Source organism: Jaculus jaculus, chromosome X (assembly GCF_020740685.1).
Source record: "Jaculus jaculus isolate mJacJac1 chromosome X, mJacJac1.mat.Y.cur, whole genome shotgun sequence".
NCBI lineage: Eukaryota > Metazoa > Chordata > Mammalia > Rodentia > Dipodidae > Jaculus > Jaculus jaculus.
The window spans coordinates 9,216,485-9,232,803 of NC_059125.1; positions in this window are offsets into that span (position 1 = coordinate 9,216,485).

Below are 16,319 nucleotides of genomic sequence, written 5' to 3' on the forward strand. Positions count from 1 at the left end.
TGAATGATAATGAAAACACAACCTACCAAAAATTACGGGACTCAGTGAAGGCACTCATAATGGGAAGTTCATAGCCTTAAATGCCTTCATTACAAAGACAGAGATCACAGATCAATAACCTGACTGTCCTATATATGCACTGGAGTAATGAAAAGCAGTGAGTTTGGAAGGGGCTTGTACAATGTGTGTGATGTACTAACCATAGTGAATGTCTGAGGGTACTCTAACTGTGGCAAGTAATGGAAACATTGAATGAAGAAGGTAAATTGCCTTGTAAGCCTGAAGACACTAGTTCAAGCCCCATTGCCCCTGTAAAATGGGTGGTGTCGTGTTGTATGCACATACATGTGTACAATATCAATATAAAAGAGAATCCTTCCAGGGACTGACAAGATATCTCAGCAGGCAAGAATGCTTGCTGCACAAGTGTGAGGCACTGAGTTGGATCCCCAGGACCCTTCAACAAATCTGTACATGATTACACTTGCTGTACTCCCAGCATTGAGTGGGGTGCACACAGGATCACTGGAGCTACTTAGTCATCATGCTTAACTGAAAGCATGTGGAGCTCCAGCTTCAGTGAGAGTCTGTCTCAGGGAAATTAATTGGAAGTATGTTTTTGGAGGACACCCAGTGTTGTTACCTGGTGCACGTGTGTGCGCACACGCACACACACACACACACACACACAGGCACACACCCCAAAATAGAGATGAACCTAGAGAGCTATGCCATTCTTGAATGGTTATGGAAATGACCTGTTCTGTGTCATACCCCAAGGGTATCTGAGCATACCATAGAATGATCAAGTATAACAGCAGCAGCAGCTGCAGAAAGCAAGGGCTTCTCCCTCAGCCCTGTGTTTGTTTTAACCTTATCCTCCCCAGCCCTCCTATAAAATGAACTCTGTGTTTTCTGCAGAAATGCCCACATGGAGAGATGGTGTTATCTCAAGGGGAAGGCCCTTGGTCTGCCGGGGTTCCAGAGAGAGAGAGAGAAAAAGGCACACAGTTTTAGAGCGCCTTGAGAGAGGGAAAGGCAGGAAGACTGCAGGGGTCCAGAGAGAGAGGAAGGCTCCCAGGTCTGTGGGCTCCAGGAGAGAGAGAGGATGGCACAAGAGCCCTGCAATAGAAGCAAGTGGGAGAAGAGGACCCTGTCAACTCTGAGCTTGGGTTTCCAGTAGTAAGTGTAGGATGAGGTGCTGCAGATGGGGAAATGAGGAAAAAGGATGATGCCTTCTGTGCTAAGCAATGAAAGGTCGTGAGTGAAGAAGGAGGGTGCTGCAACATGTGTCAGGGGTGCATGATGAAGATAGGAGGAAGGTCCTGCAGTCAGCGGTGACTAATGAAAATCATTGAATGTGGGCGGAATGTGGTATTAACTGAGGGTAGAGGCAAGCAGCAGTGAATGTAGGATGAGGACCTACAAGCCTGTGAGGAGAAATGAATAGCAGTGTTTGGGGTGGAGGACAATATCCTCTATGGAGTAGGATGACTAGCAGTCAATATAGTGGGAGGGTGCTGTACTCCCTTTGAGTACAGGGTCTTCTTCCTTAATTGACAGTTATCACACAAACCCAGTTTACAGCACCCTTCTCTTATGTCTACACTTTATATTACAGTATGCAGGGCCCTGCTCCATCCTCTGTCAGATACACAAACCCACAGTCTAGTGGGTCCTTCTCCCACACTCACTCCTTTTCATTACTCCTCACATTGTACAGCTCCCTCCTGGTATATTCACTGATGATCACACCACCACACAATGTGTATCACCTTCCTCAGACTTTCACTCCTTTTCATTATTTCTGATTGTCTACATGGCTGTCTTTCTACAACACACTCCTAAATTCAATGCTAAGCAACCCACTCTACCAACTACAGCACCCTGTAAATACATTCATTTTTGACCCAACCACATGGTCTACACTCTCCTCCTCTCACACCCATGGATTCCCATGGTTTCCTGCAGTCTACATGGCCTTCCTCTTATATTCACTGCGGGTCATCCCACATGTAGTGTATAAGACTCCTCTGTCTTCACTGCTAGGGACCACTCCAGACAGTCTACAGTGCTGTCTTTCTACATTCACTAACTTCATTACTCCCCTTAGACTGCAGGGCCTTCCCATGACATTCATTAGTGGTCACTTCCTCTGAGAGGTAACAGCACCCTCCTGACATATACAGCCACACCATACTAGAGAGTCTGCAGTTCCCACCTTTCACCTGGCACTCCATCCTACTCTAGGCAGTATTCTCCCACATTCTCTGCTTTTCATTACTCCCCACAGTTTACAGGGCCCTCTCCTGCTGCTCACTTCACCCCATGGTCTGCAGTTCCCACCTCTTTTTTTTTTTTCTTTCTCTTTTTTTTCTCAATTTTTATTAACATTTTCCATGATTATAAAAAATATCCCATGGTAATAACCTCCCTCCCCCCCTGACTTTCCCCTTTGAAATTCCATTCTCCATCATATCCCCTCCCCATCTCAATCATTCTACTTACAGATATACAATACCAACCTATTAAGTACCCTCCTCCCTTCCTTTCTTCTTTTTTCTTTTTTTTCATTCTTAAAAATACTTTATTTATTTATTTATTTATTTATTTATTTATTTATTTTAGTTTTCTACTCAGTGTATACAGGCAAGTTGGTACCATTGTTAGCCTCCTCCTGTCCTCCTCCTCCACAGGAACCCTTCTTGTTAGGGAATATGGCTCATGCATTGTGGAGCTAGCCATCAGTTATGGATAGAAGGCAATGTCTCTGTGTATCATGACCCAACCTGTGGCTATGACATTTTCTGCCCACTCCTCCACAAATTTCCCACCTCTTACATTTAATGCCAGGTAGTCCATCCCACTATTAGCAGTGTTCTTTTCCCACATGCTCTTTCTTTCATTATAACCCACAGTTTACAGGGTCCTTTGTTATTGCTCACCTAACCTGACAGTCTATCATTCCCTCTGGTTATATTCAAGGTCTGGCACTCCATTCTATTATTGGCAGACTTCTTTTCCCATATGCTCTACCTTTCATTACTGCTCACAGTTTACAGAGTCCTCCTCTGCTGCTCGCCTCACCCCACAGTCTACAGATCTCTCTCCTTATATTTAATGCTATGCACTCCATCACACTATTGCAGTGTCCTTCTCCCACATGCTGTACCTTTCATTACTCCCCACAGTTTACAGAATCTTCCTCAAACATTCACTGCTGGTCACCTCACCCCACAGTTTGCAATGCCCTTTCACCACACTCTTATTTTCATTTCTCTACAAAATCTAGTTTAATCCTCCAAAATTCAATGCTTTTAATTGCCCCTCACAATCTACAGCATCATCCTTGTACATTTCCTGATGTTGAACACACCAGTCTATAGGTTGTGCATAAGTCCTTTATCCTACATTCAGCGTTAGTTACTACACACCACAGAATTCAGCCACTCCCTTCCACACTCACTGCTTGTCATTACTCCCCCCATCTACTGGTCCCTCAGTGCTTTTCATTACGACCTCCAGTCTCTTGGCCCTCTTGACATATTCTATGCTGGACATTTCATCCAACTGTCTACCAACTCCCCTCTCACCTTCACCAGGTTAATTTCTTTCCACAGTCAATGAGGCTCAACTCCTACACTCATTGCTTTTCGTCACTCCTCTTAGAAGTTATTAAAAAGGAGTTTGTAATTGAAGGAACTGCACACTCTTAGGTGAGCTGAGAGGTGGGAATAGAGGAGGATGCACTGTATACTGTGGGAAGAGAAGAAAAGCAGTGAGTGGTGGAGTAGGAAAGTATAGACATTGTTGTACGGGGAACATCAGTGAATGTATGGTCAGAGAGATTGACATTCTAGTGTGGTGTTAATTTAATAAGTGCAATTTGGTGGTGCAGTAGACTGTTGATTAATTAAAAGCAGTGATTGTGAGTGGAGGATTCCATAGATGGTGGCAACCCACAGTTATAATAGAAGAGTCTATTATAACTGTAGAATGTGGGAGAAATATGCAAGAGTGTGTGGGAGGCATGTGCTGTACTCTGGGGTGTTATGTCCTGGAATGAATGCAAAAGGAAGGTGCTGTAAATTTGAAGAAGTAAAGACAAGTTATGAGATGTCACAATTGCTGTGTGGTATCCAATTATAAATGTAGGAGCAAAGCCCCGTAGGTGATGGGTGTTAAAGGAGTTAATGTAAAAACAGCTTGTTCCACCTTTTGATAGGTTGAATAGCAGATAATGTATAAGGAAGTGCTTTATGCTTAGAGGAATAATGTGAAACAATGCATCTGAAAGATGAGTGCTATTAATGTTGTGTGGGGTGATAATCACTGAATGCCCAATGAGGGGTGGTAAACTATGGGGAGTGAATGAAAGCAGTGATTCACAGAGGGTGAAACTGTAGAATGTAGGTAGTAATCATGACTATTGAATGTGCAAGGACACCGCTGTAACCTAATGGGCAACGGGACCAGCTGGGAATATATGAGGAAGTACTGCAAAATATACATGGTAATGAAAAGCAGTGAATGTGGGGAGGGTACTGTGGAAAGTGGGATTTAGTGACAAGCAGTGAATGCCATGAGAGGGCATTGTACTCTCTGTTCAATAATGGAAATCAATTAATGTGTTACCAGGGTGCTGCAAAATATGTGTGGGGACCAGTAGTAAATTTTGGAGCAGAGACCTATGGATCACAGTCTATTAGTATAGGAGGCCGACACTGTTGCCATTGGGGAGTTATAAAAAGTAGTGGGTGTGGGAGGAGATAAGCTAGATTGTGAGGGGGCATCACAGTGAATGTAGGATGAGGACCTAAAACACTGTGGAGAGAAAGGAATAACTGATTTGGAAGGAAGACCATGTCATCAGTGGAGTGAGGTGAGTAGCATTCAATGTAGTAGAATGGAACTGTATTCCCTCTGAGTAGAGTCCTGTTCCCTTTTGACAGTTATCACACAACCCTATGGTAATAACCTCCCTCCCCCCCCCTTTCCCCTTTGAAATTCCATTCTCCATCATATCCCCTCCCCATCTCAATCATTCTACTTACAGATATACAATACCAACCTATTAAGTACCCTCCTCCCTTCCTTTCTTCTTTTTTCTTTTTTTTTCATTCTTAAAAATACTTTATTTATTTATTTATTTATTTATTTATTTTGGTTTTCTACTCAGTGTATACAGGCAAGTTGGTACCATTGTTAGCCTAATCCTGTCCTCCTCCTCCACAGGAACCCTTCTTGTTGGGGAATATGGGTCCTCTTATGTTCACACTTTACATAGCAGTATACAGGGGCCTACTATATCCTCTGTCATGTACACAAACCCACAGTCTAGTGGTTCCCCCTCCTACACTCAATGCCTGTCATTACTCCTAACATTGTACAGTTCCCTCTTGGTATGGTCATTGACGTTCACACCAGCAGACATTCACTACTTTTCATTATTTCTGATTGTCTACATGGTTATCTTTCTATCACACCCTCTTAAATTCAATGCTGATCAACCCACTGTGCTGACAACAGAACCCTCTTAGTACATTCACTATTGACCCCATCCCACAGTCTACACTCTCCTCTTCTCATGCCTATGGCTTCTCATGATTCCCCACAGTCTACATGGATTTCCTCCTATATTCACTGCTGGTCACCCCACATATACTGTAGAAGATTCACTGCTAATCACCACACCAGACCATCTGCAGTGCCCTCTTTCTACATTCAGTACAGTTCATCACTCCCCTTGCACTGCAGGGCTTCCACCAGCATTCACCAGTGGTCATTTCTCCTGACAGGTTACACACCCTCCTCCCACATTCACAGCCTTACCCCACCCACAGTCTACAGTTCCCTCCCCTTACACTTGCTGCCTGCACTCCATCCCGCGATTGACAGTGTTCTTCTCCCACATGCTCTACCCTTCATTATCCCCACAGTTTACAGTATCCTCCTCAGACATTCACTGCTGATCACTTTATCCCACAGTCAGCTGTGCCCTTTCACCCCACTCAGGTTTGCATTTCCCCTTGAAGTCTACAGTTTCCTCTCGCAGATTCAAGGTTTTTCATTGACCCTCACAGCCTACAGCATCCTGCTTGTACATTTCCTGATGTTGAGCACACCAAACAGTCTAAAGCTTGTGCATAAGTCCTCTCTCCTACATTCAGTGCTCATTACCCCACACTACAGGATACAGAAACCTCCTTCCCCACTCGCTGTTCCTTCCACCTTCCTGGTTGTAATATTTACCCACATTCTGCAGAGATCCCGTTCTAACACTCACTGATGATGGCCCCACTCCTGTACTACAACACAGTTCTCCTAAATCCATTGCTGGTCAAGGCCCCCCACAGAATACAGCACCTCTTCCTACATTCCCTGCTGGCCATCCAACCCCATAGACTAATACACCCTTTTCCCGCACTTCCTGCTTATCATTTCTACCCACATCCTGCAGCAAATCTTCTCCCACACTTAATGCTGGTCATCACACCGCACACTACAACATGCTATTCCTACATTCACAGTTAATTACCCCACCACACAGTGTACCGAGCAGTCCTATATCCACTGCAGGTCTCCACAGCCCTTACTTTACAGTGTATTATTTCTAATTTCACTGCTATTCATTCCTCTCCACAGACTATAACCCCAGTAGGATATATTTATCAATGGTCACTCTGTGTGAGAGTCTATAGTTCCCTACTCATACATTCTCTGCTTGCTGCTCACATAACCACACAGTCTATACTGTCCTACTCCATATACTGACAGCTTTTTGTGACTCCCCCAGTCTATAAATGCCCTTGAGCTACACACATTTCTGTCAATTATTCACTACAGTCTACAGGCCCCTGCTATGTAAAATGTGTTGAAATGTATAAGACTTCTCAGGGACACACAAGGCCAGTAAATTTTTAGTGAGACTGGAATTGTAATATTTAGGCCTTCAGTTCTGAGGCTTAATCTGATCTTAAAACATATGGGGATGGGGTGATCCTTGGGGTTCACTGGCAAGTTAGCTTAGCCTTATTGGTGAGCTCCTTACCAGTGAGAGACCCTGTCTAAGTGGTAAGAGAATTGCCTCCCCCCCGCCAAGAATGACACTGGAAGTTTTCATCTTCCCACCACACGTTTATGCACAAATGTACACTTGCACACACATGATCATGCACGTATCTGTACACACATATGTACACAGTTGTAGTTTATTGGTATTATTGAACTATTGGTGACATAGCTCTCTGAAAGGGTGGGACTGATTTGTTTAGCTGTGAGTTGGAGAAGGTGGTGTATGAAAGAATAAGGTTTTGCTAATGCACTCATGTGATTTTTGATGCATCTGGAGTCCCTTCCTGAATCACCAATAACGAAAACAATACCAATTAAAAAGTAGTCATCAGGAAGGGGGCTAGTGAGATGGCTTAGCAGTTAAGGCCCTTGCCGGCCAAGCCAAAGGACTTCAGCTCAATTTCCTCGGACACAGGCAAGCCAGATGCACAAGATGGCGCATGTGTCTGGAGTTGGTTTGCAGTGGCTAGAGGCCCTGCCGCGCCCCTCCTCTCTCTCCCAACCTCTCTCGCGCTCGCTCAAATAAATAGAAAAAAGTCGTCATCAGTGGTTATTCCAGAAACTAGTGGGCTCATGAGTCAAGTGGACAGTAACATTGTGGCATCCTGTGTGAAGCCTGAGGCCTGGAGGATCCTGTGTACACTTCAGGGCTCCAGGGAATGATCTGGGCTCTGTGTGTGGGTGTGTCCACTAAGCTTGGTCTCTATGCCGAAATGGCCCCCAGTCACCCTGGATTTCCTGACCATTAGTACTAACAGTCATCAGGGTCCCTGGTGTTCAGGCATGCCCTGTGTAGGGGCATGTCTGTGAGGTGGCTGGAGGAGGGGAGTGTGACAAGCTGGGAGTCATGTCTGCACAGCTCTATATAAAGCCCTACTCACCGGGCTTCACTTGAGAAGCGTGGTTGGTTCGCTCTCTCTGCTGAGCAGGGCCACAGCCATGGTGGGCATGGCGCCTGGTGGGCCACAGTCTAAGTCCGGCTCAGCGCAAAGGCCTGGAGCGGCTGGAGAAGGAGACCGAGCGAGGGCCAGGCCGGCTTCTGCTGCTGCCTCAGCCTTCCAGTCCAGGCCAGACACTGGGAAAGGAAGGCGGGCTGGCAGCTCACAGCACCCGGATGCGCATGGCGCCCCCTGCCAGCGAGGCCGCGCTCTGCCCGCCCACCTGCTTTCCTGACCCTTGAGCACCACCTTGTGGCTGGGGATGGAGCTCCACACACAGAGCCTGCTCCTTGCCAGGCTGCACCAGCTGTCCAGCGGGCTTCCTGGGACACCAGGGAAAATGGGAAGGGATAGGGGCTGACGATTCAAATGCTGTAGAAGCTGCTGTTCCCCACTGAACATCCTGCGGGTTTGTAGAAATAGCATACTCAGGCATACTCAGGCTGGAGAGATGGCTTAGCAGTTAAAGCGTTTGCCCGCAAAGGACCTCGGTTCGATTCCCCCCAAGACCCACGCAAGCCATATGCACAAGGTGGTGCATGCATCTGGAGTTCCTTTTCAGTAGCTGGAGGCCCTGGCACACCTATTCATTCCCTCACTCTCTCCCTCTTTCTCTCTCACCCTCTTAAATAAATAAATAAAACAAAGAAATGACATATTCTAGTGGCATAGTGTCTAGATGTTGGGACACTACAAAATCTAAAGACCCAGGTTCGATTCCTAAGTGCCCATATAAAGTAGATGCACAAAGTGACACATGTGTATATGGAGTTTATTTATAGTGGCTGGAGGCCCTGGCATGCCCATTCTCTCCCCCCCCCCCCACAATAAATAAATAAAGGAGTTCTTTAAAAAGATACAAATTAGAAGAAGAATTAAGTTTTGTCGTGAAGTTTGCAAGCCAGTTTTGTTTCTTGTCTTCCTTCTGTCTCACGTTCCTCCCTCTCATCCCCATAGCCTCCTCTTTCCACTTCCAGATCATGCTTTCTTTTGTCCTCTCTCTGTCTTCTCATCACCCATATTTCCTGGTCTTTTGTCTTGAAGCATAGCAAATGCTCCCTCTCACATCCCTTTATTTGCATACATACAGGCCCAAAAGGGTAGAATCCATGTTTTTGAGAGAAAATTTTCCTTTCTGGGTATGGGTTCCCTGGCTAATCCTACATTGTTCTCTGCTTTCTTGCATATTTCATAACTGCATTTTTCTTTCCTGCTGAGGAAAACTCCTTTATGTGCATGTCCAAAACAGTGTCATAATCCATTCATGATCAGATGGGTATCCAGGTTGATTCATGTTCCCAACCATTGTGACTAGACAGAGCAGCAGTGAACATGGACTTGCCAGCACCTGTCACCGGGTAGAAGCCTATGGGTGGATGCACAGGAAGTGCACAGGCTGGATCGTATGATAGATTTAAGTTTTGGCTTTTGAGAAACCACCATATTGATGGCCACTGTGGTTGTGTCAGTTTACTCCCACCAACAGTGCCGAAGAGTTCCTCTGTCCCCACATTCTATCAGCATCAATTGTCATTCTTCATGACAGCTGTTCTTCCTGGAGCAAGATGAAATCTCAGTACTTCTAATTGTAATTTCCCTGGTGTCTAATGACTCATGCCCATCCTCAATATTACACTTTGGCTCTTTGTGTTTTTCTTGAGAGAAATGTCTGTTCATTCCATTAGCTTTCATATCAGTAGGCAATTTTGTTTTGGGGTTTAATTACTGCAGTTCTGTATTTATTCCAGACATCAAGTCCTGTTAGAGGAATAGTTTTCAGAGCTTTTCTCCCAATCTTTATGATGTCTGTTCACCCTGAAGACAATTTCCTCTGCTATGCAGAAACTTGTATTTTCATGTTGTGCCACCGGTTGATGCTGAGGACTGTTTCCTGTCCTTCTGGAGTCTTGTTTAGAAAGCTTTTTACCCATGAGCTCAAGGTATTATCTTCCAAGAAATATCCATGAATAGTACTATCTTCCTGATCTCAGTGCCTGAAATAAAATGCTTATAACTGGATCCTCCAGAGCAGTTTTATTTATCTATTTCATTTTAGATCTATATATCTATTGGGTGTGTACATGTGTTTTTCACATGTGTGTGTGGCCAATCGCTCATGTGGAAGTCACGGATTGATGTCAGCTGCCTTTCATCATCACTCTCCACCTTAATTTTTTATTAAAGTTTTTTTTTTTAATTTATTTGTAGGGGGCAAACAGAGAAAGAGGGACTGGGCACACCAGGACCACTAGCCACTGCAAATGAACTCCAGACACTTGTGCCACCTTGTGCATCTGGCTTTATGGGGTCACTAGGGAATCAAACCTGGGTCCTTTGGCTCTGCAGAAAAGTGCCTGAGCCACTAAGCAAGCTCTCCACCCTATTTTTGAGTCAGGCTCTCTCACTGGATGCAGAGATCACTGCTTCAGTTAGACTACCTGGCCAGTAGTCCCCAGGGGTCTCCTTGTCTCTGCCTCTCCAGTGCTGGAATTACATCCACGTGTCATAATGCCCAGCTTTTTTTTTTTAGAATTTAAATTCTGTAATTTTTTAATGTTTTTTAACTTTTGTTGATAATTTCAATAGATATAGACAACATAGCATAATCACAATCCCCTCACACCATCCCCCCTTTCCACATCTCTTGCAGTCAACTTCACTTGCTGGTAGAAAACACCGGACCAAGAGCAGCTTGAGGGAAGAAGGGGTTTATTTTGGCTTATAGCCTCGAGGGGAAGCTCCTTGATGATAATGGCATGAGCAGACGGTGGACATTACCTCCTGGCCAACATCAGGTGGACAACATCAACAGGAGAGTGTAACAAACACTAGCAAGAGGAAGCTGGATAAAACACACATAAGCCCGCCCACAACAATACATTGCCTCCTGGACGATACAATTCCTAATTTGCCACCAGCTGAGGTCCTAGCATTCAGAACACATGAGTTTATGGGGGACACCTGAATCAAACTTACATGCCCTCCCAAGTCCCCTTTCTACTTAATTCCTTCTTTCCAATTAGTTTAACTTCTATTTCAATGTCATCATTATTCCTTCCTATTAAGCAAGTCTTGTGTAGGTAGTATCAGCCACTGTGAGGTCCTGAATGTCAAGGACAATTTGTCTGGAAAACAGCACTTAAGCAGTCCTCCCCTTCCTTTTCCATGGTAAATTATTTTATGCTATTCATACTATTATTTATGTTTTATGATTAGTTTTGCTGTTCTGAAAGCCTTTAGGTAATATAGAAAATGACATTAACTATAGACTTCTTTCACAATTATCTATTTCTGAATTTTAAGTACCATGAAGCTTGTTGTTTTAAAAGTTAATATAATAGCTTAATGTACTATTATTGTCTAATCTTAATTCTAATTTTTTATAATTATTTTGATTATTTTCATTATATTTTACTATATGTAGTGTACTTATATTCCTTTCCACCAATGTAAATTAGATTCTTCTTTGCATAAAATTATAGAGAAATTAATTACTGATTTTCTACTGAGTATTACATTTATAATTAAAGCGTATATGTAAACTCATTTGTCTTCAGTGGTCATCATAATTAATGAGTCCATTATTTATTTATCTATCTATTTTTATTCTTATTTTATTATTTTATTTTTATTTATTTATTTATCTATTTTTTGGTTTTCTGAGGTAGGGTCTCACTCTAGCTCAGGCTGACCTAGAATTCACTATGACATCTCAGGGTGGCCTTGAACTCCTGGCAATCCTCCTACCTCTTCCTCCTGGGTACTGGGATTAAAAGTGTGTGCCACCATGCCCGACTTTATCATTTATTTATTGTCCATTCTTTTCTGAGAGAATAAGGACAGATGAAGAGCTTTAGTGAAGATGTGAGATATTTGTATTCCTTACGTCCCAAAATCATTTCAGTGAAAAACTTTAGATTGCCACAATCTCATTTACAAACGTATCTACATTCTTTTTGTCATCATCATCATTATTATTAATACTGTGGGGGGGGTATATATGAAGTATTTGTCCTCCCCATCTTCTTTTCCAGACGGAGTCTCTTTTGTTGTTTTTACTGCTGCATGTGCAGTAGTCTGTCTGGCTTGCAAGCTTAGGGTTTTCTTGGCTCCACCTCCCATTGCTGTAGGTGCATTGGGATCACAGACAAGTGGACCACTTTGTGTCTGGCTTTACGTGAGTGCTGGAATGGACTGATCTCGGAGTAGCAGGCTTGCAATCAAGCACACCTTTAAGTGCTGAACCATCTCCTTAGCCCCCTGTCTATTCTTTAATAGCTATGTGACTTTGGACGTGTGACTTTCTCAAACTTGTTTCCACATTTATGAGAACTTAGTCACATAGGAATCATGTGGTTATTTGCACCAGTCCATGTACTTGTAACCATTCAATAAATATTAGGCACAGCATGTGTTGTTAAATATGTAACATGATTGTATCAGTAATACCTATTCGTGGTTCTAACAAAATACCTGGAATCAACTAAGGGAGAAATAAGTGTCATGCATGGCCAATGTCTTCAGAGGGTTCAGAGTATCATCACTTACCAAAACAGAGAGGCAGCCACTAAGCAAAGAGAAAACACAAAGAGGTTAAGCAGTCTTTATATACTCTTCTAAATAGCTTTCTTAGTGACCTTCTTCCTCCCACTAGGCTCAAGCTCCTAAGAGCCCATTTAGCTATGAGGTCATCAACGGTAAGCCATGGATACCATCAGGACTTTCATGATCCAAGCAGCTCCCAAGAGTACCACCATCTACATAGAAAGCCTTCTATGCATGACACTTTTTAGTGGGCTTGCCGAATCTAAACTGTAACCATGTACCTGATGCTAAACCTCATATGTTTTTCAGTAGGAACTCCTCATAGACTGTATTAATACATACCTATAAATAAATGAGTAGATATCTTAAAAGTGAAAAACAAAAATACAGATCATATTTCTTAAGGTTTGGATCTTATTAGGCTAGAATTATATAAATCCTTCTTGCCAACCCAACTTTTCTTGCAACTTGCAATTTAACCCCTTGAAATTTACTGCCTGTAAAAGTGAATGGTTAGTCTTGTTAAAAGTCAGTTACAGGGACTGGAGAGATGGCTAAGCGCTTAAAGGATTTTGCTTGCAAAACCTTCTGACCAGGTTCAATTCCAGAGTACCCACAAAAACCTGGATCCCAATGCACATGCCTATGACAAAAGGAGGCATTGTTAGTGGAATCTGAAGCTTGTCAGCATTCAGTTGTAGGTTAGCAGTTAATTCACAGAGGTGAGAGAAACTGTCTCAAGGTAGAACACACACACCTCAAAGCTGTTCTCTGACCTCCACATGTGTGCATGCAAACACACACATACATACCCACACACATGCGCACGCGCGCGCGCGCGCACACACACACACACACACACACACTAAATAAAATAAATAAAATGAAAGTTTTGAAACAAGTCAATTAACATAGGCCTGACAATAAAATGTAAAACAACATAGTTTAAGAGTACGTAAGTAAAAAAAGAATTAAGAAAAAAAAAAAAGAATTAAGGAGTGAATTTTCAAAGTCACTTATCCTACATGATTATTCCTTTCAGCAGTTCTTCTCTAACCCCTTCTCAGCCAAGTTTTGAGCCACTGATCCATTTTTCCCTATCTTGGTTCTACATGTTGTCATTGCATTTGAAAGGTCTGCATGTTGGGTCTAAATTTAGTTTTCCCTAAAGGTACTAGCCTTGACTTAACCTTTGTGGTTCTCCATGGTGTGAAATACAGACCACTGCTCAGCTGAAATATCCTTTTTTTAAAAAAAAAAATTGTTGTTGTTCATTTTTATTTATTTATTTGAGCGATAGAGACAGAATGGGCCTCCAGCCACTGCAAACGAACTCCAGAAGTGTGCGCCCCCTTATGCATCTGGCTAACATGGGTCCTGGGGAATCGAGCTTCGAACTGTGGTCAGTAGGCTTCACAGGCAAGCGCTTAACCGCTAAGCCATATCTCCAGCCCCAGCTGAAATATCTTAAATCCAGTTATTTGAGGAGGACAACGTTTCCAAATTGTGCACTTCAAGCATGTATTTACATGCTATGATACCTAATGAAGGAATTATAGTATTATTACAAATTAACAGGTTGCACAAGTTGGCATGCATCTCATAAGTATAACCCAGCATTTCAGATAAAGTGAAAGCAGTTGTATTAACCAAAAATGTAAGATGTTAACACAAAATCCCAACCATTAACTAGAAAGCAATGAATTCATTTTTTTTTTTGTTTGTAAATTGCTCATTGCCCAAATGAGAATGTGGAAATGATAGGCTTTTCCTAACAGCTGTTAAACAGATCCACTGTTTCACTAGTTGCAGCTTCTTGCAGGTTACTTTTTTTGGTTTTTTGTTGTTGTTGTTGTTGTTGTTTTTCGAGGTAGGGTCTCACTGTAGCCCAGGCTGACCTGGAATTCACTATGGAGTCTCAGGGTGGCCTCGAACGCACAGCGATCCTCCTACCTCTGCCTCCCAAGTGCTGGGATTAAAGGCGTGCACCACCACGCCCGGCTTCGCAGGTTACTTTTGATCCAGACATTTTAGCTGTTCTGACTCAGTCTATTGTCCTGACAGAGTGCTGTCATAACTTCTTTATACCATAGCTCTTTGGGAAATACTACTAATGTTCTCTGCCTAGTTTTACTCTTCATGTTTTCTCTTCCCGATTCATGAAATTGTTGTTTTCAGACCGGGGGAAATTGTGAGATTCACTTCACTCAGTTTATAGGTAGAAGATTAAAAGCCATTTTAGGGCTGGGGAAATGGATCAGGGGATACAGTGCTTGCCACCTAAGTATGGTTTTGTTCCCCAGAATTCACCTGGTATAGCAGAGCATGCCTGTAACCCCAAAACACTGGGAAGATGGTTTCATCCTGTGGTAAGCTTGTTCCATGATTCTGGACCTGTCTAGGTAGTACATCATGGTAGAAGAACACAGTGGAGGAGAACTGTTCACGTCATAGCAGCCAGCAAGCAGAGGGGCAGTAATATAACTGGCTAGGGCAATATAGATCCCCAAGGATATAACCCCAATGGCCTACTTTCTGCAACTAGGCCCCACCATCCACAGTTCCATTACCTCCCAATAGTTATTCAAATTTTGAGTCCATCAGTGAACTAAACTCTTGATTACATCAGAGCCCTCATGAGCTAATCATCTCAGGAAACTTCCCCCAAGATATATGAAGAGGTGTGCTTTCTAAACTCCTATGCCACTCTGAATCCAATCAAGTTGACAGTCAAGATTAACTGCCATACCACTGATTATGAATTCCCCTTTCCCCTCCCAGTCCTTGACACCCACGTTTCTATGTTCTGTTTCTGTGACTTTGGTGGCTTTGGACATTTCATAGGAGTGTAATCATATAGTATGTGACCTTTGGTAACTTGTTTGTTTCAATTAGCATTTTTTCAAGTTTCATCCACATTGTGCATGTGGACAAAACATTGAAGACTGCAAAATCTTCCACTGTACTTTGTTTCCTTCTGTCTGTTTCCAATCTGTCAATAGACATTTAGGTTGCTTCTCCCTCTTGGCTATTACAAACAATGCTACTGTGAGCATGGGCATGCAAAGATCTCTTTGAGATGCTGCTTTGAACTCTTTAGGGCATCTACCCAGAGGTGATATTTTGAGTCTTATGGTAGTACTGATTTTGGTGGCTATACCATGCTGAATTCCTGCCAATAGGACACAGGGGATCCAACTTCTCCACATCCTTGCAACTCTGGCTTTGACTTGTATATCCCAAACAATCAGTGGTGTTGAGCATCTTGTCATGTGTGTATTGCCCCATTGTGTGCATGCTTTGGAGAAATGTCTGTTCAAGTCCTTTGCTCATTTTGAAATTACATTACATATATTTTTGCTGTTGAGTTACAGAAGGTATTACTTTACTTTTAAAAAACGTTTAAAATATTTTTATTTATTTTTTGAGGCTGGGGAGGGAGAAAAAGAGGCAGATAGAATGGCCATGTCAGGGCCTCTAGCCACTTTAAATGAACTCCAGATGCATGTGCCACCTTATGCATCTGGCTTTACATGGGTACTGGGGGATTGAACCTGAGTCCTTAGGCTTCACAGGCAAGTGTCTGAACTGCTAAGCCATCTCTCCAGGCCTGTTTTTAAAAGGTTTTTATCAGGCTGGAGAAATGGCTCACTGGTTAAAGGCACTTGCTTGCAAAGCTGACAGCCTGCATTCAGTTCCTCAGTACCCACATAAAGCAAGGTGCACAAAGTAGTGCATGCATCCTGAGTTTGCAGTAGCATA